Here is a 23,199-nt window from a genome sequence, read left to right on the forward strand (position 1 = left end):
TACCATTGTAATAAAACGTACATTAAGATTGTCGTTTGCCGCAAGCTATGTAGCTAGTGCTGGTCCACTGAACATTGAAGTTCCATCCGGCGTAACGTGACAACGACACGTAGCAGAAAGAAATCGACACAAAAATCTCCCGCCAAGTCAGGCAGGATGTACCGCGCAAAGTGATTTTGTGGTGTTAATCGGTTGTAGTTGAATGTTCTGCAAATAACTGCCTGAAATTCCATGCGATGAAATGAAAGGCTGAGATGAGAGGCGATTGACGGAACCGGTCCGAGGAAACATCCGGTACGGGGTGTTTTGTGTTACTGGGTCCCCAAGTACGAGTCACCAATGGATACACGGTAGGGGCGGCAGGCACAAGAAATTGTTTCCCGGCTCGAGAGAATTCGATTCCGGTACTTCCGGCGCTCTGGGGCAGCAGTAACCATCGGAATGACCGACTCAATTGAAGTCACTTTTATTCGGGGCGCCTCGCTGTAAGATGAGCCACACGGCCGACGGCAGAAACGCGTTTACGGTCACATTTCAAAACGAACCAAGGGTTGCGTGGCGACTTCCGGCAGCAGCCCATCGTACCATCGAGTACATACACTCACAAAAGAGGTTGAATCAATATAAAGCACAAAGGAGAGCAATCGTCGCAGCAGAAGTTGTTTTCTTCACTTTACTGACCATCGTCGTGCCCCACCGGAATGGTTTCGTATTGCATTCCAAAACGCGAAGAATTTTCTGATATTTTCAAAATGGTCGATTGAAACAGAGCGCGCCAGACACAGTGACGGAAGATAGGAACAGACGCGACAGACGCGAAAAGTGTACCACTTCTCCCGATTGTGCATATACACGCTGGTTACGGTTCGGCAATTCTAGCCAGAGAGTAGTATTTGAAGCTTTAACGGTCTCTGCACAGTCGGTAGGGCATTCATCCCGCGTCATCCCGATACAGCGTGGCTGTTGGAGCGGACATTCTGCTGGTAAGCCGTCTTTTATTCAGCGTATGGCTTGATGGAGTGGAGAGGTGAGGCAGATGAGGTGGTGTGGAGTGAAGCGTTGTCGCGGTCTAGTAAGCAGTCATTTCGATCGAGGGGCGAGACCCGTCCAAAGACTAGTGTCCAGAGAGCTCCCAGCACAGTCAGCCCCATGCCCTGGTAAAAGAATTCTTCCTGCCACAACATGCCGAAATCGACACACGGCAGCCGAAGATCCTGTCTACGGAAGTACCCCCAGTCTGTGTAGTAATTTGACCGTATGCCAAGAAAACAGGAAGCGGCAGACAAAAGAAAACAAAAACGACTCTAGACAGCGCAGCTCTCACACGGGAATGGTATTCGTTTGAAGAGCAACGCCAAGCTTGGGCTTGGGCGCATAGCCACGCTTGGCGTTCGTTTCATTGCTCTGGGTGTCGGTCGTAAATTTACAACTTCTACCGAGGGCAGGCACACACGCCCCGTGCGCCCCGATCCTAGTGCTGTGAAAAGGGGTGGGAAGGTGGAGTCTTCAAATGGGAGGCAATGGTGGTGTGTATTGCGCAAGGATACGCTAACCGGGACTCGGCTTTTTCCCCTGTCCGAGGGCTCGCTTTCGGTTCGGAACGGTTCGGCTCTCGCGCTCGATTCAGGTTACAACGGACAGAAACCAGGTTACAACAACACTGTCCAGTAGGATTTTTGCTGCTGTTTTCGCTTTAAGAAACATACGAGGACATTCACGTCTGATTGGAGTCAACATTGAAGGCATTTTTTTAAATTCAAATTGTAAAATTTGTTGAAGCTGTTGTACACAGATTAAACACACAACATGAACTAATTTTTCCGAGCTCCAAACATCACACAAAAATTTGGCCCACAGTGTGTACCGTTCTGTTGATGGTGCTCGGTCTCGTTCTGCCGCGGGCGTCCTCCACGTTGCCATGGTGATGGCTTCGGCGTAAAAGGCTACGTAGTAAACGCACGACCTCTCTCTCGCCCGCACACACACAGCCGCACACAGCCGGCTCTATCCCGTGGTTGTCGTACGCGGTTTCGGTTCGGCTGCGGACTCGTCGGATTCCGGATTGACGGTTGGGGTTTGCTGGCGTCCGTGGCAGCATCGGGTCGACAGAGCATCAAACAACATTGCCACGGGCAGTAAGTGATCCGGGCCATTTCGGGCGAGCCAGAGCAACCGTTTGCATCCGGGCGTTCGGTGTGTAGCGTTACGTCGGCGTCGCGTCAACTAACCAAGCACAACCTGGTTGGGTTAGGTGTGTGTGGCTGTGCTGTGTGTTTGTCTGTTCGCTCTTTACCGATCCTGCCCAATTTCGGTACCGTGCACTGAACTTTCCAGTGGAATCGGAAATCTACACCCGCCGCCCCGGTCCTGGGTGGTCGCTCGAGCGAGTTTGTCTCACCCAGCCGACGACGATGACGACGACACGGGGCCCAACAAAGAGCAACATGCTCAGTGGGTTTCCTGCTGGAATTCCGTACTGACTGCGCTTTGCTTTCTTTTCGAACGCGTCCGTGGCGTTTGCTGTAGTGTTCTGGGTACTAGTTGTTTTGGGTCGCGTTTGTAAAACGATTTGTGTAAGCTGTGTGTGTGTCGCATTTCCCACAGAGCGTTCCCCGTCCGTCCTATCATTGGCACTGCTGGGGGTCGATCCGGCACCGTTTAACGCAAAATTAGGACGACGACGACGACCGGACCGAGCAAACGAACGAATTGCAGTGTCAGCCCGCGCGCGCTTGTTGTGTAACGTGTCCATATTTGGGCAGCGCCACACTGCGGACACCTGCGTTGTTTCGTTCCGTGTGTATGTGTGTTTTTTTTTCAGAGAGAAGATTTTTATCTTTTTTTCCACCGCCGGTGCGTTAAAGTTTATCGATGCGGTAGTCGGGGAACTGCCGGCGAGCGTTAAATCGAGAAGCGACACCGACAACACTATTTGCAAGCGACAAAGTGAGCATTGACCGGGCGGTGTAGAAAACCCGCACCGTTTCACACACGCCTCGGGGCCAAACGATCCTCCTTTCAGTGTGTATGTGTGTATGTGTGTGTATGTGTGCTGTAAAAGTCGAAGCGGATAGTGGCTGGTGGAGTAGTGCTCGCCGTCTGCTCGGTTAGTCCCCCTTCGCGTGACAACGCAAAGGCGTACTTGCTGCGGTTTTGGTTTGTTATATTCTTGTGTATTTCACCATCTTCCTTTTATCTTTGTGCTTACGCGTGTTTGTGTATGTGTCTGTGTGTAGTGCTAGAGAGCTGCAAGCAAATAACAAATAAGTGCGGACAGTACGTCCTCCCCCCATCAGTGTGTGTGGTTCACGCTCCATGGTGTGCAACAGTGTGAGAAGTGCGACAAAAAAGTGCGAAGTACGTACAGCGCCTCGTCTCGTGATTGAATTGCGGTGCTAGCGTGTGGCAAGCCAGTGCCCTTTAGATTACAGCAGTGCACGACTCGGCAGAAGCAGCACACTACAACAACCCTTCGGCAGGTGCGTTTGAGGGTGATTTGATAGCAGCGTACATCCTCGGTGCGTGCGACGGGGATAGATAGGAGGGAGGAGAGGGGTCTTCTCTGTCCTGCAGCCGTACCCTTAGCTTCCGGGAACGACTCTTGTGGCTGGTACGCCCCGCACATTAAGGGACATGCGGGGAATTAATCTCGTCGTAAGCAGGGAAGCTGCACGAAGGGCGTTGTGCCTTAACGAGTTGTGATTGGAAACCAATTAAAGCGATCCTGGTTACCGGGGCGGAGAGCCCGGATAGGGAGCGGCTGGTTCGGGGAGAATGAAGCGCTTAACCGCAATTTCGCTCGGCTGCACAGACTTATACACAATTAGGTAGTACGGGGGAAACGTTGATGAAGGAAAATCGAGCCAAGGCGGGAACCAAAGATAACGTCGCACACGCTGACGAAAATCGAACGATGAAATCTTGCCCCACTTTATGGTTGTTTCGAGAAGGGCCGTTGGATGGAATAGAAGAAAAAAAAGTATAGAATTCGGTAAAAGAATTTAATGAATACGGACAAGTGCCGGTGGTGTGAAAGTGAAATGAAATTCACTAACGACACTTGGTGCAGTTCGACGGTGTTGGTAGTAAGAGGACAAAACACACACACACAACATACAAAATCATCTTTAAACTGGTCCTCCCGGTCAGGCGGAGAATGCCGGCGTGGGATGCCAACTGAAGCACATACTTTTGGGGCTTTTGATTGAATCCATCAGCATGACAAACATCCGGCCCGCGAAAGTGCGCCCAGGGAAAGGTCCAAAACCGATCCCGCTAATGCGTTTGCCATTTTGTGAAAGCAATTTTCATTTCTAATAGACTGTGAACGCGCTTTTCGTGGAATGTGACACATACCGGTGACGGCCATTGTTTCCTAGGGCGCGCTCTTCCACTCTCCTTCCCACCCTTCTACCCACTCTACGGACCAGCGAGCGTAATACGGTTGGGGAGTTTCGCCATCGCCTAGGGGCCGCAGCACGTGGCGGCCAACAACGACGTTTAGCAAGCGCCGTTCGGTGGAGGCGCCTGGTACGTGTTGCCACGCGTTTGGCTGCGTACTTGCGCTGCGCTGCGGCCGGTACGATTGGCACGAGTGCCTCCGCAGCCATCGATCGCCGCGACACATACACACACATATAGACACACGGACCAGACGTATTTACTGCCGCTGTTGGGTGCCCTCCCATTATTGGTAAGCGCTGTGGTTGCTTTTGCTGCTGCTCGAAATGCCACCAACCACCAGAGGGGTCGAGGCAAAGACCCTTCACTGGCGTTTGCTCTTTGCCCGCAGTAACTCAATTTTGGCCGGTCGCTTTATTTGGAAACGATAGCCAAGGGGTGCTTGAGCGTATAATGCAGACAACAAAGAACATGCGGTTAAGCTTTGTCGAACGCTGTTGCATTAGCGGGATAAACTTTGTCCCCGTCCCCGTCCGGTTGCAGTATTACCCTGCTGCTGGTTCTCCTGCACCTAGTGGTGGCAGCAGGCTGTCCTTTCGATTCGGGGCGTCTTTATTATCCTGCCCGCTGGCAGCAACAGCGTCTACGTACCAGCGTGTGAAAGATCCCCAAGTAAACCAAGCCTGGGCAAATGTGGGTCATCATTAGACATTCATAGCTGGGAATCGATTTAGCCCAGGATCATGAATAGTCCTACGAGAGAACGTATCGATGAATTTTGTGTGGAATTTGAATATATGTACAGAGGGTGTTTTTTTTTGCTTTGGTTTTGCGGAAAGAAGCTTAAGCTAAATGTATTCTGAGAATGGATAAAAAAGGCAAGTTGCCCCGGGAGCACAAATGGGAGAAAAGATGTGTTCCCTGCCGTCGGCTCCATTTCCCGTGCTTGAAAGAAACGGCTCAGCGGAAACATGACCAGCCATAAGCAGGATTAGCGTTGATAAGATTGCGCTTAGATTGTTTTGATGAAAGCGTTTGTGTATGTGTTATTATGGATAAATGCAATTCATTCGACCTACATACTTGCCATTTGATGAGTTTCATCCTTGTATAATGTCTACTACTAGTTGTTTGTTCATTGAAATGGGTAGCAAGACCGATTTTACTTGCAGGATATTGTTAGATGTGTTGTTAGTTCCAATCGAAATTTGTTGAAAATGAGACAATAAAAATCGTCCAATATTTATTACGTAATCGTTAAGAATTTGAGTATTTCAATGTTGCTTGAAACTGATAGCAGCAACAAAAATAATTTAAAACCATAAACAAACCAAAAAAAAACGAAGGAAACATCACAATCTAAGAAGAACGAGAGACTCAGTCTATCGCAAGAGTAGTTAATGTAGTCTTCAGCCTCGAAACAATCATGCAGCAGCCATTTAGAAAAACTCTAATTTAACTATGCACATCTCCGGAGCAAACTTCAAATAGTAGCTGCGTTAAATGAGTATGAATCATATTCGGCAAAGTTTCAATTTATGTTGTTAGTTTTTTGTTTAAGTTAGGGTTTGTTTAATTCAGTGAAACAATATTTGTAGATCAACGCTTGCACCTAAAAATTCGCTTGAAGCTATGTATGATTTGTTCGTCGGAAAGTACGACTCAACATAGACATTTGCAATATAGTCTCCATTATGCGTTTGAATCAAATCTCTTATCGCTCGAGCCTTCCAGTAATAGACACGCTGTTAGGTAGTACAATTTCACCACTGCACCTGTTAGACCGGTTCTTGATGTACTCTCAGCTCTAAGTTCTAAGAAAAGCAAAAAATGAAAATTGTATTTCTTCTTATTGACGGCCGATTAGACATTGGTAATAGTTACTTTCACTTGCGAGTTGATTTGATTAATGTTTCTTTGTTTGTATTAAAGATCTGTGTATAGCTAATTAAAGACTGCATATTCAAAAATTGGGAAAAATTGAATATGCAATCTAATAAATTATATTTGTAAAATGCCTGTCTAAACATTTAGTACGTGAACGCCAGATTCAAAAGGTTCAAAAGTAAGAGCTACTCAAGATTTATTTTGTATGCAGTCGTAGCAACAAAAAATAATTCACAATTTAAGATTAAAAAGTTGACATGTTTGCATTAATAAGAAAGTTTTCAAAAGATTTCAATTAAATGAACTTACGACAGGCAAAGAGAAGAAGTCCGACAATGATAATATATTACAAAAAAACTTAGTATCTTTTTAATTTTGACTAAATTTGAAAAAATCAAATATTTTGATTAAACTAAACTTATTTCTTTAATGAGTTAGCATTATATTTTAATACAAGTAGTTTTTGAAATAACCGCTATCGTGGTACAGTCGTCAACTCGAACGACTTAACTACATGACCGTCATGGGTTCAAGCCCCAAAAGGACCCTGCCGCCATACGTAGGACTGACTATCATGATATGGGGGGAGGGTAATCCAAAAGTCTATAAAGACAACCCCCCCTCCCCCCAGGTATTTGTACTGGTACTGGTAGGCCTTGACCGACAACGGTTGTTGGGTCAAAAGCAGAAAGAAGAAGTCTTTGAAATAAGAACAAACCCCATATAGCCAGCTCAAACTCCATAGCTGATTTGGGGCTGTTTAACGAAAAATCGTTCCGATGTCGTACTTTGTGGGTGATTAAGAGATGAAACGGTACTTGGTGGAACCATAAAGCTTTTTAACAAGCACACGGTACTCTTTGGAACTTTGCGGCTGATTAACACTATGTGCAGGGTTCTTGATAGAACTTTAAGGTTTGTTAAGAACGTTTACCGAACTTGGTGGAACTTCACAGCTTTTTAATGCATGACATCGGTACAAGGTGGCTCTTGTCAAAGTGCCAAAGACTGACGCCGTCAATCATCTCATTGCTGCGGCACAAGTTAGATTCGTTAATTGAAGAATGAATATGAAGCGATTGTGATTCATCAGTAAATTGTTTAAAATTTTGTGTAAGTCATCAATACAAAGGATTAAAAGATATACACATGAGCTTAAACGAAACAAATCTTGTTGTTTATTTCATCAATGACGCTTGCTTGAAAATAAAACACAAGGAAAAATAATCCCTGGTACCGTGGCATAAGGAAACTGCTTAGACGCTATTTGAAAGGACCACCTGGAACTTTGATGCTGTTTATCTATTGCAAAAGGCGAATTCAAGCAGCGATGCCAAAATTGGCTGCTTAAGCAATTTTGGCTATTTGAGAACCATGCAACTGACATATTTTTGTAGCTTTTTTTGCAAGCTGCAGCATGGAATTCTTTTTTAACCGTAGAGTTGGCAACCAGATTTACACACGTAAGTTGGCAACCGGCATACCCGGGTATTCCAAACGTTTTGATGCAAAAAATTAACGATTATTCATAGGTAAACAATGCTTTCTATATTTTAATGCTGTAAGCAAGTAATGCCGACCATATATTCTCTGCTATTTCATTTATTCATAAAGTTTTTATCATTTTATTATAAAAATAACGGTCAAATTGAAATTTGGAAACGCTTGAATTTGACTCGAAAATAAGCACTATACGAAAAGAGGAAGAAGAGAAACGTCCTTCTCCATACAATATGTATGGAATTCACGGGTATGCTGGTTGCCAACTTACGTGGTAAAGTTTAAAAAAATCAAAATAAAATACTTACAGACTGTTTAAAATTACAATTTATGCACCAAAAAATTAAAAAAATAAAAGTTGGGAGGCTACGAAAACTTTCAGGCCAATAAAAGCAATGAATCAAAAGTTATTTCAGTTTAAAGTTTAAAAAAATACCCAGGTATCCGGTTGCCAACTTAAAGGTTAACATGATAAATGATTATTCTAAAAAAAAAAAAAAAAACAATATATTTCGCTGCTATAAAGCAATTTTATTCCTGCACTTTGGCAACAGACAAAATAAACCAAATAGACGTCCGCCGTTCGTATTTTTCAATTGGATTGACATCTCATAAGTCTGTGTAAACTCTGAGTGACTGCATTGTTTTGTTTAATATCAAACACATCTTCACACTTGATAGGAGTGTTTACAAATTGCATGAGGAACAATGTGTCCGTTGAGCTCGGAGCCCGAAGCGGCCGCTTAGTTCTCTATATGGATGGGAAAATAATACGAGATTGTAATGGTTTTTTACTAAACTTCCGCTACTATTACATTGTTTTTGATAAAATCCTGGACAGAGTATGCTATAAATACGCACATTTGCGAACAAAATATTTGGTTTTTTTTTAAATACGTAATTTATTGTTGTTGTCATATTGAAATCCGTTTTTCATTTCAAATTTCTCCATTTCCAAGGATCAGCTATGTTTGTGCACGGACCACATGTTAGGGACCGCTGCATTAGATCACCATCTGATCTATTAACAAATCTTATACATCAGTGAATATGTTTATAGTGTTTATTTTAAAAGTGTGCATATTTATTTCTTGGAAAAACATAACAAAACGTATGAAATATTACAAAAAAATAAAATATTTTGACAATGTTATCATCATTAGCAGTCGGGACACATATTCTGGAGAGCGAATCACGCCATCAAGCACAATTATATTTATCACAAACAAGAGCCAAAGTGCTCACATGTTTGCGGAACGAATGTTTGGGATCTAGGAGCATTCCAAGATCTCGTATGTAACATTTGACAGGTGCTTTCTCCGGGGGTAACCATATAACAGGTTTTGACAAAGTGCAAATAGTTCCGTGATCGTAATCGTGATCTGGAAACCATCTATAGCCATCTATACCATACAATAGCACAATTGTACGTGTCATACTTGAGTATGAGTGCGCGGATTGAGGAAGGGTACCATTACATAGAATCACTTACCAAACAATTAAATTCCAAAGAAACTTCACACGTTACGCGTTGAGACTTATTTCTCGCAGTCAACCTCCGTAAAACACTTGGTAGTACAGCCGATGAGTGAAAGGTGTTACAACATACAGCATACTCGTCTACCGGCTGGCGAAATTGGTTTTTTTCCGACTCATTTCCGAGCACAGGTATGGGCATGTGTCCACCCACTTGATCAACCATGAGCTAAATGTTCCACTGGCCTATGTTATTCACATAGCTGATCAAAACGCAGATGAAGATTTTCTTCCGATAGGTGATTAGTTTACATTAAGCAATTTGCTTGCTAGGTATAGTAAGTTATAGATTAATGTAATTAAATCGTACGAAACATTCATTTTCCACTTTCAAACGACCGTAGTTGCTTAATAAATGTTTTAAACGTGCATATATAAGAGTGTAACCCTTTAGTGCCAAAGTAAACATATTTTATCTATATTGTTACGTGTTGACGATAAATTAACCATTTATGAATGGTGTTCCGAGATTTTAAAAGTTATCGTTCTAATTTTCATGAAATTTTGAATTTGAAGATTTTTTTTATGAAAAATCACTACCAAGCTTCCTATTTCAGGAACCGTGTAAATCTTGATCCGCCATCGACTGTGAGTCACAGTAATAACTTTTAAAGAAAATTATCAAAAAAGACTTCCAGATACACCAAACGCACCAGGTCACTTTCCCATGCGTGGTGCACCCTTCTCAACCGGGCGATGACAAATTGCTTTCTTTCCCGGACTTCTCCGATTACTTAAGCGCGTTCTTAAAAGTTTCGAAAGCTCGAGGACGTTTTCTGAAACGTCTGTTGTATACTTTGTATTGCTTTGTGTGCTTGGGCGCGCACAGGTGGATGAAGCAGCAGTCGTTGACTGTTGTTTTCCCCACTCCGCGGCAGAATGTTTTGCTACAGCGATTGCTCAGGTGTGCATATGCAACAAAGAAACGAACCAGCACCAGCAACTAGTGGTGCGGTGACTATGCGCTGGGTAGCGGGGATGTGCGGGGCAGATGAGGATGGAAAGGCATTGTGTGGAATAAATTCGCTGCGCTAAACATTCTGCCCGGGCAGATAATTCTTTGTCAACGAGAAAATTGCAATATGGCAGAAGAATTTGTGCAACGGGGCACAACAACTCGCGAACGCTGTGATGAATGTAAATTACTACATCTGTCCGCATTGTAGGGACGTTGCTGCACGGCGGCAACCGGACAGGCGACACCAGTCCTAATGAACTAGCACACCAGGGGCGGCCCTACGTTTCGTGCAATGCTGGTGCAATGGCGTGGTGTATGGTGAAAGTCATTTCAAGTGTACTAAAAAAAAAGAAAAGGGAAAAAAATATTACCACACCGAATTAAAATTTTACCGCTGACGTCATCGTCAAGGTGAGTGTGGAAGACAACCGCCACCCCGGAACGGAATGAGGAGGCGAGGTCGTAAAGGAAGCCAGGGACTGGGAAAGGTAACCAAACCGTTGCTAAGAAATACATCGCTTGAAATGATCTATAAATACAATGTGCTCGATACGCACACTCTGTACCTTTAATGGGGAAACTTTTTCTTCAGCATGACAAACATTTTCTTACAATTCAAGTTCGGCTCGTGCACGTTGGCGGAGTCGGGCGAAAAAGTTTGGCTAGTAAAGTTTGGCTGTTTTTTTATTCTTTTTATCGCCGTTCAAATTGTAAGCGAACGGAGAATTGTGTTTTGGGAGAAATGAATTTCTTAAGTTATAAGTTATATTCAACAAATTTCTCCAAGTGTTACATTTTGAAGCGCTTATCGCTTGTGCTAGACGGAAGGCTGATAAAACTCCCTGTATGTTAAGAAACATAGAGCAGAGTTTGTGCCCCATGACCTTCTTTCTAATCAATTTTGGCCGACCATACAGAAGGGATGAAGGATGGTGCGGCTGCCTGATGGCTGTGCCGCTTTGCCCGTTGATTGCCGGGGCTGGGAAGAAACTTTACGGTCTCCCAAATGAGTGAGTGTTGTTTTGATGCGCTATGATTACTTTGAAAGAGGAATTTTACAGTGCGGGAAAGTTTGACCCGTCTCCCGGAACGACGTACAGTAGCAGCAGCAGCAGCAGCCGCAGCAGCGCGCAATTCATTCAACCTCTCGGTCTGTCAAAAGATTGCAAAAGCAGAAGCAACGGCAAAAGTTTCCTGAATCGCTTGCGCGACTGATACTTTTTGTTTTTAATTTGCAGCTTAAGGGGTTGCAATATTAAATAATTCCACTTTGTTCCTGTCAGGGCAAGTGTCGATGGTGGTGTCGGAGCAGCGGCAGCGCGGCGAGCAAAAGCCGAGCGGGGTAATCAAAATAATGAATATTAAAAGAGTCCCTTGGACGTGTCTATCGATTCGTTTCCACCCTTCAGAACGGTGCGAGTGACACTTCCCTCTCTCCCCCCACCCACTGTGAAGCTTATTTCCCCGTTCCGTGCGCTCCTGTCCGCTCGGCAGTAACATGCTCCTTAAATAGCTTTTAGCATAAATTTGTAGAAAAATAATTGGACGATTTTGTGAGCCTCCTGCTGCTGCTGCCGCTGCCGCTGTTCGACCGAGCGATTCCGCGTAAATTTATTGCGCACCGAGCAATCGTTTTCCCCACTCGTGATGATAATTGCGCATTCAGCGTGTGTCGTTCCAGTGCGTTCGCATCGAAAGATGGCTGTCCTGTACGTGTACACCGGTGTATCGGTATCGGGAATTGCGATTTGTGGAAAATTCGAACAAGGTTACATCGGCGGGCGAGACTGCGCCGCGGAACATGCGAGCGGAAATGTTTTTCTTTTTGATTAAACCGCTTCCCAAACCGTCGTTCTTCGTAGCGACGAAATAATTCCATCCGATTTACTGAATTTCCAAATTCAATTATGCTCATCTTCTTTTTTAGCTGGCACTGGCATGGGGTGGTGGGGGTGCTCCGCTCGCGGAAGTTGGTTGTTTTTTGCGTGTTTGCCTTGGTTTTATCGTGGCACACCAGCGGGTGCACACGTTGGTTTCGATAAATTATTACGTTTTTTTGTTAAGTCGATGCAACAATGTATCGACGTCAGTCAGATAACGCTTCATTGCCCATTTGGCCGGACAGGGAGCGGGTTAGTGGAGCGGTGAAGCGGAACTGCAATAAATTCGTACCGAATGCTTGCTACCCTTGGCAAGCGGGAGGGGGCAAAGCGATAACATGCGGTAAAATTTGCTGGCTAAGAAGCTAAGAAGCCGGCGTGATGTGCATGTATAAATTAAATTTTATTATTACCATTAACCAACGCGCAACGATAAGCAGTCGCCCACGTACGCTCGTTAGGCACACAATTGCGGACAACAGTGCACAGTTGGCTTCTTGATGTGAGAACTTTAAATAGTCAGTTTTATAAGTTTGGAATGATACAGATTGTATGTATAAAACTTGTAAAAATGTAAAAATCAACTTGAGCTCGTCCGATTGTCTGAAGATATTATATAATTCCCCTCTTTAAATCGAACTGAATATTTTTACGATCCGAATGATTTATCACACTAAATACAAAGCAAAGAAATAACACCACTCGCTATGAAAATGTGCCAAATTTTAAGCAAGAAACAAAATTTAGTTTATTTGTGAGAAGCTTTACAAAATGATCTCACAAAACCCGAGCGATTTTAAGTTTTCGTTTGTCCATCCTGATTTTATCTATGTTATTGCTGCGCTAATAATACAATAATAACAAAGGTTTCCGGGTTTAGTTTGAAAAGTTATTAACTGGAAATGAATTTTATATCATTTTCCTTTATTATTTTGAATGAACGTATTATGAATATAATTAAATCTAATGAAATTCATTTTTGAATACAGTTAAAAGTAACAAATAATTTGATTTTATGTTATAAATAATTAATTTTTAAAAGAGCAGTTGTAAGAGTGAAAAATTTGTTCGATAGAAATGCTAGCAGCAGCCAAACATTCCCTGGTAGAAAACCTCGTCAAACTATGCTTTCTGAGAACGGCTTAAGCAATCTACGACGATGGTTTTGAAATTGAAAAATGATTTTAAAAATAAAAATACTAAAACCAACTAATGGTTCTTAAGAGTTCGCAGCGCACTAGAGCGATTATAACCCGATTGAGAGTTTGTAGCGAGGACGGCATTTATGCTCCCGCAGACGCTTATTCGGAATTTCTCACCAAGTGTAAAACCTGATGCTGAAAAAGTGTTTGCATCGGTAGGAAGCTGTGTACATTACCATCACCAACCCAACCATTGAACGTAAATGGTAAACCAAACCGAACTCCACGAAGTGCTTGGGCGAATTGGGCATGATCAAGAATCACCTTCCGCGTGCACCTCATCAAAGTGTTTGCATTTTTATGCGCCATTTTACGATTGAAAATGGTTTTTATTTGATGTTGTCGGTGAAGGGTACCGGCTGGCAAGCAATCGTGGTGCACTTCCATCACCAGCGATGATGAATTATGCAACGTAAATAATTAAAAGGAATCCTGCTTCGGGATATTCTGAAATTAATTTCCTTCACCCAACTCCCTCGCTCACTCCCGCTTGCGCTCAACCGGTGCAGAACTTTCAACAACGCTCCTCCCGGACGCTTTGAAGCTCGGCTGATGAGACGTTCGCGCGGGAAGTCATGGCGGAGCAAAGCAAACGGTCGTGTAAACACTGGCGGCGGGCTCGATGCCATGCTGGGCCGGGATGAACGGGAGGTAAATTGAATAAAACACTTACTTCCACAGCGTAAGTGCGGAGGCATTGCACGCGCCGGGCACGGAAGGTGGAAAATTGTGCAATTTGCGCTTGCACTTATTTACTGCCGTTTGTTATTACACCGGGCGCTAACTGTGTGAGCCTAACCGATGAGATGCCGAATGTCTAACGGGGCGAACGGGCTCGTAACGTTTCATTGGATATCGTAAAGACAGGACCGGTGGCATGTAAAGGTAGTAAAACGCGGAAGTACGTGGTTCACCGCCACAATGATGATATTGTTGCTGTTTCTTTTACCCTACCCCGTATGAAAACGCATTATCCACGCATCGGCAAACATGCCTTTGAAGGCGCTCACAGAGCATCATCTTTCGGAGTCACACACACACACGCACAAAAATTCGGGTACGACCGATAAGCTTGCGACCCTTGCGTGCCTCGCAAGGACACAGGCAAAGGCACTGCGTATGGTTGTGAAATCCAACACACGTAAGAAAGGGGAGAGGTAGAAAAAAAGCGAATCAATGTTTTATATTTCAGATCGGGACGATGTGATACAGGATATTTTCCATTTTAATGACGGCTGCTGTTGGGCCTGTTATGATTCCTGTGTCCCATGGATCCGATACTCGTTGCCGAACGACACAATCGTCCATATACATATCGGGCAGAACCTACGGTCCGGACAGTTGCTGCAGGTTCGCTTTGATTGAACCACCCGAAAACGAAAACGTCTCGTAGGGTCTCGTGGTTGCGTGGCGAAACGGGCCGAACATTGAGCGGCAGGTGAAGGTGAAACTGAGGACAGCAGCAGCAGCAGCGAAGATCAACGTCATGAAGCGTTGAATTAATGCTCGGGCAAAGCTTGTGAGCCGCAAAATATGGTGAAAGCATTCGGCATTTTTGTCGGCAGTTTCTTATTTCCAACCGGAGATTCTTGCTACCGTCCTGCCCTTTTCTGTGACATCTTTCATGGACCACCGAAGCAAACGGGCTGCCGTAAAATCGTCCCCTATCGAAAGAGCAAAAGCGTAGACGCAAGGTAGGATTACTAGAATTTTATTACCCTGCACATTCCTTGCCCACGATCGATAGAAAAGTGGGAACAGTGGCTGAGCAGGCAAGGTTGTGGAATCTTTTGTTATTTTTAAAATAGCGGAGGAAACTTTGTGTCGATCATCGGCCGGTCGTGGTGGCCGGAGAATGGGTTTATTGATTTTGCCAAATCAATCCGAGCACGGGGCAGGGCCGGTTTGATTTTGCAAAGCTTTTGAAGCTGGTAAGTGTGTTTTTAAGACTCAAGCTTGCCTTGTGCTGTTAAGTGCCAGCTTTGGTTGATTAATCAAACAGTAAAGTCGATAGGGTTATGCTCAGCTTTAAAAACAGTCATGTAAATTGAGTGTAAGGTAAGGTAAGCTTCAATAGGCAGCTAATCATGAACAAAACAACAAAAAAATGGACTCTAATACTAATGAAGCTCGCAAGATTATGATAGAATTAATTTAATTATGTATGAGGAGAGCAGACATCGTGCCAAAGCAGCTTAACCGTGGGCATTCGGGGAGGATTAATAAATAGCCCGGTCCCACTCCTCGTCAGGCATAACTCCTTAACAAATCATAATAAAGCCACGTTGGCCAAATGTCTTTTGGGGCTACACTTCGCCAAGGAAGTCATCTCAGGTTGATGGTGTGGCTTTTAAGTAGAGAGCATTTTAATGGTTGTTGAAATTCGACTTTCGGCATACCAACGCTATTTTGTATGCCACGCAGAATGCGATAGAAACAGCTCTAGACGATAGCATCCATGCTGTTGTTGTTTGAGCAAACGGCGTTACTCGGTATAATACCGATAATTGACTTAATGGCTTTACTCAAAGCAGTAATTTGCTACACAAATAAAAGGAATCTGGTGTCAGCAACGGCTCAAATTACCTGAACTTCGAGGTGCAATGGTTTGGACTTTGAAGTAGTAATTGCTGTCTCTACTTTCGTTGTTGAGCTTAGCGAAAATCATACACATACATCAGGATTTTGTTTCTGTTTTGTTCACTGATCTGTTTTCGTTTTATCTGTAATTTAGTATCGTTCGGTTCGTTGTCATTATGCTGAAGCGTGGTAATTGTCGTTAAGCGTTTTAAAGATGTTTTTCCCCGATGAAAGTTGTATAGTTCGTGTTAATAAAACGTTTGCGTGTAACGTTCCATGAGATTTTTGCGACGTGACACTTTAATGCTATAATTAATATAGTCCAGTGGTTTGTAACTGGTAGAGATTTCAAGCAGAGAGTTTTGACTTTTTTGCTGGGAAAATTTAATCAGCATTTCGCTAAATACCATGTGTTGCCACGCTCTCCCCCTGTGCATGAACATGTGAGTGGGGAATGAAATCCTACATGTACTCTTTATGGGGAGAAAATCTGCAAAAAGGTTGAAAGCCAATGATGTAGTCGAAAGGAAAAAACAGGTAGTGGTTTTTAAAAATCAATACGTTATGAAGATGTTTTTAAATATTTTTGTGAATTTATTTTTGAAATAGTCAAAGCGATATTTCTTTACAAAACTCAATTAAACATATTTCCTTTTTGGTCAGATTTTTAAAACTATTATAATTCAATTCAGATAACGCTGGAAGCATTTTCCTTGTATGGTAGATTGTACTGCTGATTAATTTATATATGGCAATTTAATGAACTTTCAACTTATTTTACATAGTTTGTAGCACCATAATTTTCTCTTCAAAAATATTACAGATAAAGAACTATCAAATAATTGACAACAAAATTTTATTTTTGAACGATACTCATTATTAACATGCATAAATAGATAATTAGCGTGAGGTACATAAACAAATCATTTTTGGAGTGCTATTTTAAATTTGGGTCAGCCCGGTGGTACAACTCGTTTTGAGTCGTCAACTCGTACTACTTAATAACATGTCCGTCATGGGTTCAATCCGCGAATAGACCGTGCCCCCATACGTAGGACTGACTATCCTGCTATGGGAACAATAAGTCACTGAAAGCCAAGCTCACTTAACTAGTGGGTACAGGCAGGCTTTGATCGACAGCGGTTGTTGTAGCGGAATTTGGGGCAAGTGTGCCACCTTAAGCATTTCAAGTTATAACTTCACTAAAAGCCGATTTGAATTTCATAACCATTTTACATCTATTTCCTCACTTGTAAATGAGTTTCGCTTGAAAAAAGTGCAAACAAAACAGTTTTTGAAGCGTTTTAAAAAGGGTCCAAAAATACGTTGTTTTTTTGGGCTATGGGGCAAGAGTGCCACTCGTGTGGGGCAAGACGACCACCTGGTTAAAATAACCGTATTTCTTAGATAATTGGAAATTATTACGTTTGTACCACTAGTGTATGTATTCCTACATGTCTTGAGTCACCAATGACCCCCTTTTCATCAAAAACTGTATCGCAATATGGGTTGTTGCTGGTCTGTTTTTCCGGAGTAGAATCCGCTCGTAAAAGCGCACCATCCTGCTGAACGCTACAACAATGTTTACATTTTTGACAGCTCGCGCCTATGAAAGATGGTGGCACACTTGCCCCCAATAGAGATGGCTCTTTTGCCCCAAAAGTTGTAACTTTTTTGAAATTGAATTTTTCAGTGACAAAAAGAAAGTTTTTTTCAACCAACCCCACAAAAAATTTCACGTTTTCTCAGCTATACGGTGGTGTAAATATTTTCTCGGTTGATTGTTCGCATGATTTTTGAGAGCTTATTTGGTTGGATTAAAAAATTATAATATTCTGCTCAATTTTGAAACTCAACATAAATCAGTTTAAAACAATGGGAAATATCGATTGATCTATATGAAATTTGGCTCAGTATACCCAGTCATTGGAAAGCAACCAACTGTATACAAAATTGATCATTAAACTAAAGTTTTCAAGGAAAAATGCTTGGTGGCACTCTTGCCCCGTATGGCACACTTGCCCCAAATTCCGCTACCAATGAAGAAGAAAGAAAGACATTTTAAATTTACTTTACTACATTCAGAAGCTCTTTAACTACCGCCAACATATTGATTTGATTGCAATAAAGTAATATTTAAGTTATTGATGGACTAATACTGGTAAAAAATTACCATTTTGCGCTGTTAGTCCATAAGACTAATAAGACTAATCAGACAATAATAATCAAAAATGGACATCGAGATAAGCCGACAAAAATTGGGCTATTATGTTTCTTTACTTTTAAATTATGCAATTTTGTTTTGACTTTTAATATTTATTTTTTAACCTGAACACGTTTTTACCTAAACTAGAAACTGCACGGAAAGCAATACGGTGGAAGCCGTTCATTCTGAATAAAAAAAAGAAACTTTACGAAGCAGAGAGTGTTGTTTTAAAATTTTCCCATACGTTTTTGCAACATTGAAATGTTGCTTAAGAACTATCGTTGCCTTCATCATTTTGACCTTAAAACATGGCTAATCTTTCGTTCACATACTATGTTTTTCGAATAACTACTTCAATCGAATCAGTAATAGCAGGAAATTACAGAACTCTAGCGGCTTGTTTTTCTTTTCAATAAACAAACGCCTCTAGTGAATTGTAACTGAAACGAATTCTTTATATCATAAAACTAATTTATATAATAATGTCACCAGCACATAAAGCAACGGGACGAAACAGGAATTTTCACATAGAGTACGGTACATTAACTGTAAGTTAAATACGTTTATTAGGCAACGTCTGGTCAGGCTATCCTAACTACTAAAGTACATTAACACTGTTTAACAAATTTTGTATGCTCTCTGAGTTTTCTGTTGTTTCAAACGCTGGTTATCAATAAACATTTATTAATCGCACATTATGATTGGGAACCGATGCTATTTACCCTGAGAAATTTGTACGGCAAACTTTCACGATGGTGCTAAATTGCATTGCTTATTTTGACGCCAGTGGTAATGATGAGGTTGTGTTTATGGTTCATCCTTTGCGTGGCGTGCGAAATAGACAGCACAAGAAGTGTGAACAGCGCTGGGCGTCGGGGAAATGTGTTTATGGCTCTGATGGGATGGTAGCAGCGGCGGCAAACGTGTTACCTAACGGTGGGAGCTTCATTTTCACGGGCTGCAACTATAAATCATTCCATTTTTTTATCCCCTCCACGGCAAACCTGTGCCCATCGCAGGCGTGGGAAGCTTTGCAAAAAAAAAGATAGGAATACAGGAAAACAAGACATGAAGAAAACATGCGGGCTGCTGTGGTAGCCGCCCGTAACAGAAGTTCATAATTGTGGTAAACCCAACCGTAAGACGGTAAGGCTGGTAGTAGTAATAGAGCCGAATGGTCGAAACCCTCCTTGAAAACTGATCGTTCGCCGACGAAGCGGTGTAAGTCGTAGTCCTAGAAGTGGATGTGCGAAATGATTTGGGCTGCTTTGAAATGCTATCGTTTGCTGTTTGCTAACAGCTACAAGAAAATCAGCGAAGTGAAATGTTGATTTATGGTTTCATTTTGTTTTGCTGCATCTTTCCACGCTACTATCATGCACCCAACCACATTGTGCGAAAGAATCGTTCGTTTGTTTGTTCCTTTTTTTTTGCTTGTGTTACATAAAAAGTGTTCGGTTGAATAAACCCACGCAACATAGCGAAACAGAAGTGATTAAAGACGAACGCTTATTGAACTACCGTGGTGTCGATTGATGATGCGCTCGATCCGATTTGATAAATGTATTTAATTTATCTTTTCAGTCTGTGAACTCAAACGAATGAATGCAATTAACAGCTGTAGCAGCGTGGTTCGAGCGGTACTGAAATAGTATCACTGTTCTAGTACCTGGAAAGCAAATAGTAACAGATTCAATAAAAAAGTTCCTCCTATCATCATGATGTGCGGTTTCGAAGTAGTTAGCGCTTCCGCTAATAGTTTCATTCGTTCGTTCGTTGCATTGATAAGGTTTCGATATTGCACGTTCTCAAGTACCTTCTATACACACCTAGTGAAATGTACTTCAATACCAGTGAGTGCATTAAACAGTCTTACATTACGAATATGAGTTTAATTTACAGTGAACTGTATTTCATTAATTGTTCTACTTCCAAGTTAACTCATGTGTTTTCTGAGAGGTTTAAATTGTTTCTCGAATATTATTTATTTGATTCTACACTTCGTTGCCTTAGAAATAGACATCACATTGTGCGATTTCTGCTTTATTGAATGCTGTGAATTGAAACCTTAGGTTATATCAGCAGAATTCAAACTCGTTTTTATCATATTGGAAAATTGTTTGCAATTTCCGTTGATCAGAATCAGAAGGTATTTGTTATATTATTACGTATTAGAGGAAAAATAATAGAAACGATATGATACTAAAAAAATCTAATAATAATGCTGGAGTACCTGAAACCGTTAACAGCCTCTCGGAATTCCATTATTGCGGCCTTAAGGTGCACGTTTCCACGCCACGCTTCTGTCCTTGTTTGTTCTGTTGGTCTTTAAAGCTCGTAAAACCTTTAACACACAATTCATCTGTAAATTATACTTAACAACATTGTGTGTACTACAATAGTAATTTGGATTTCTTTAATGGGTCACGCATTTATTTACATGAAATTTACTGTTTACATTGACTGTGAGATTGACTGTTTGACAAGTTTACATAAATGGTCTAATATTACTTAAAGATTTGAGTGGAATATTTTGAAGATAAAGCCAAATGTATTAACGTTAATTTATCTAAACCTAACCTAAGATAAAAAAAATCAGTGCAATTGTTTTCCTACCCGAGGGTGTGTACATAATGTAAGAAATGGAAATGGTTTAAGCTGCCAACCCCCGGGCACGTGTAAATAAGTTTTCCACGAGCTATGGGGTAGCATTTGATATATTTAGGCGTCTCCAAGTCCTTTAACTGTTCGTTTGTTGAAATCTTGGCGCTAGTAGAATCAGATTACATTTTAAAATAGGAGCATGTATTGGATTTCCGTCGCGCACCAAACAGCGTCTGTCATCAGATGTATTTTTATGAGAACCGACAAGCGTCTGACTGACTGGTAGCGTATAAACAACTTTTTTGACATCGGAAGAGCTACCACGCAGTCAGCTATTTCGGAAATAGAATTGATATACGATATTTGGTGTAAAAATGGTCTGATTTTCAAATGGTATTCGTCATTAAAATTGAGCAGAGTTATATTACATTCTTTTAAACTTGTAATTAATACTTTAACCATCAAAACCAACAAACAAAACATTCGTTTAGATCTTCGTAGCCTGGTTTTCGGTAGAAATCGATAGACGTCGAGGTTCAGATTGCGTGTGCTTATACTTTATTCCTAAGACAGCTTTATGAAACGTTCATAAGTAGATGTAAATTCTTTGGCTGAAGATTATATTACCTGAATTTGCTTACAGTGGTTTTCGCAGCCCTTTTTAACGCATATTTATTTTATCCAAACGCTCTATTCGTCAGACCTTCATTCTTTAGACCCAAAATTGTCGATCGAGGTCGTTGGAGAAAGCACTTGTATTTCATTTGTTGGAGGTCTATGCATTTCTTTGATGTATAATACCATTTTTTGATACTGTTTACTAGACCGTTCTTACGAGGAATAAAAAGTGCGATTTTATCGAAATCTGATGAAAGAATTCAATTCTCCTGAAGCAATTGTGATTTATTATGATTCTGTATCAGTAAATATTATCAATCATAGTCCATGCGATCAACGATAAACCAAAAGATATCCTACAGCAATTCTACCTAATTTGTTTTGCGTGTTCCATTATTCTTGGATGATCTGTTAACCGTACATTCAGTGTCTTGGCTTGGTTGATTTTTTTTCTAATTCGATTGCTTTAGGCAATAAAGTTACTTCACTTTCGATACGCTACACGGACGTCCTTCAGGATATTGGATAGCGGTTTGTTAATTAAGATGCCAGCGCATCTGCTGACAGATGTCACCGAAACCGCATTTCCCTCTCGAGCTCTTACAGCGGCCGACGATTTCTATTAATTACGGACCGCTTTCGGGCAGTTTGGTCGCGAAACAACGCAACCCAAACGTCCTGAAGGAATAAACTTCTTCGCCCGAAGATAACGCGCACAAGGACAATTCCGTGCGGTACGTTATGGATGTGATGCGATACGCTCCCGGTGCCATAGCTAACCATTTGTGTGACATGATTTCACATTTGTCGCAAGGTCTCACCACCAACAATGCCGTGTTGGAGCCGTGTCCTGGAGATGGTCCGATTTCGATCCTTATCTAACGAGCCTAATCTGTGGCACAACTTGCCAACCGAGCCGGTTCCCTCGTGTCCCTTTCGGCTGTCCCAAATAGCACCGTCATTCTTGGAATAATTTTCCCACGAGAGCACTTCGGTGAAGCGGAAAATCATTGGTCGATATGTGCGGTCTGCCTGCCAGCTGACCCTGTGGTATGCCCAATATATATATTTGCCTAATGAGAAAGACCCTTCGCATCCCGACGCTTCGTGCCTCTGTTGGTTTGTATGTGTGTGTGTGTGTTTGTGTACGCACGTACGTTCCTGCACGATGGAAGGCACACTAGGAAACACGTTCGAACCGCCCCCAAAAGAGCAAATGGGCGCTTTGTGACAGGTGAAAGTCGATACGAGGTTATGCGTGTGGTAATATGTTGGTGACCGCAAACACTACCCACCAGCGTACCATCATCAAAAGTGGTTTGTGGACCTTTTTTTTACTTTTTTGCTGTTGTTTGTGGATAGTCATTGACTGTATTGCGGGCAATAGAAACACTACTGGAATTAGGAATTTTGCTCTGTTTGCAAACGCTTTGCTGCTGCAGTGGTACGTGCAGTTTTTCGCTAACCGGACTGTTGGTGTAGCTCATTCTAAAAGCATTGGCAAATCATTAATTTCTCTACAGTAAGCTCTATGTATGCCCATCGGTAATCGAGACTTTACGCTGCACTGGGATACAGGTGGATGGCCGGAGAAAGCTGCGGTTGTTTTAACCGGTCATTAGCGAACATCGCGGTCGCTTGCATTTCAGTGAATTATATGGTAAATGGCGAATCGATTCAACCGGTGGTATGATGATCATGGGGAATGGGGTGGTGAAAATGCAAAAATGTGTCACTAATGAGGTTGGATATACGTTATGGACGAGCGCGAAGCTTTTGTGAGTAGTAGAGATGTAGAAAGAAATAAAGAACGAGAGTGAGTGTTCT

General features: G+C 42.2%; 1 protein-coding gene across 6 annotated transcripts in view; it reads left to right on the forward strand.

The window, feature by feature from the left end:
* Positions 1–2,027: 2,027 nt before the first annotated feature.
* LOC1274961 (GTP-binding protein Di-Ras1) overlaps positions 2,028–23,199 on the forward strand; it is a 43,616-nt gene continuing 22,444 nt past the window's right edge. Inside the window, exons 1-2 of one of the 6 annotated variants that reach the window (XM_061645838.1) lie at positions 2,028–2,135; positions 3,237–3,479. The gene's annotated coding sequence lies outside the window, so the exon portion shown is untranslated. Of the gene's footprint in view, positions 2,535–2,564; positions 3,107–3,236; positions 3,480–23,199 lie in introns of those variants that run through there. The other 5 variants (XM_061645839.1, XM_061645835.1, XM_061645836.1 and 2 more) reach the window with 5 other exon arrangements.

The sequence above is a fragment of the Anopheles gambiae genome, chromosome 2, assembly GCF_943734735.2.
Source record: "Anopheles gambiae chromosome 2, idAnoGambNW_F1_1, whole genome shotgun sequence".
In the NCBI taxonomy this organism is placed as follows: Eukaryota; Metazoa; Arthropoda; class Insecta; order Diptera; family Culicidae; genus Anopheles; species Anopheles gambiae.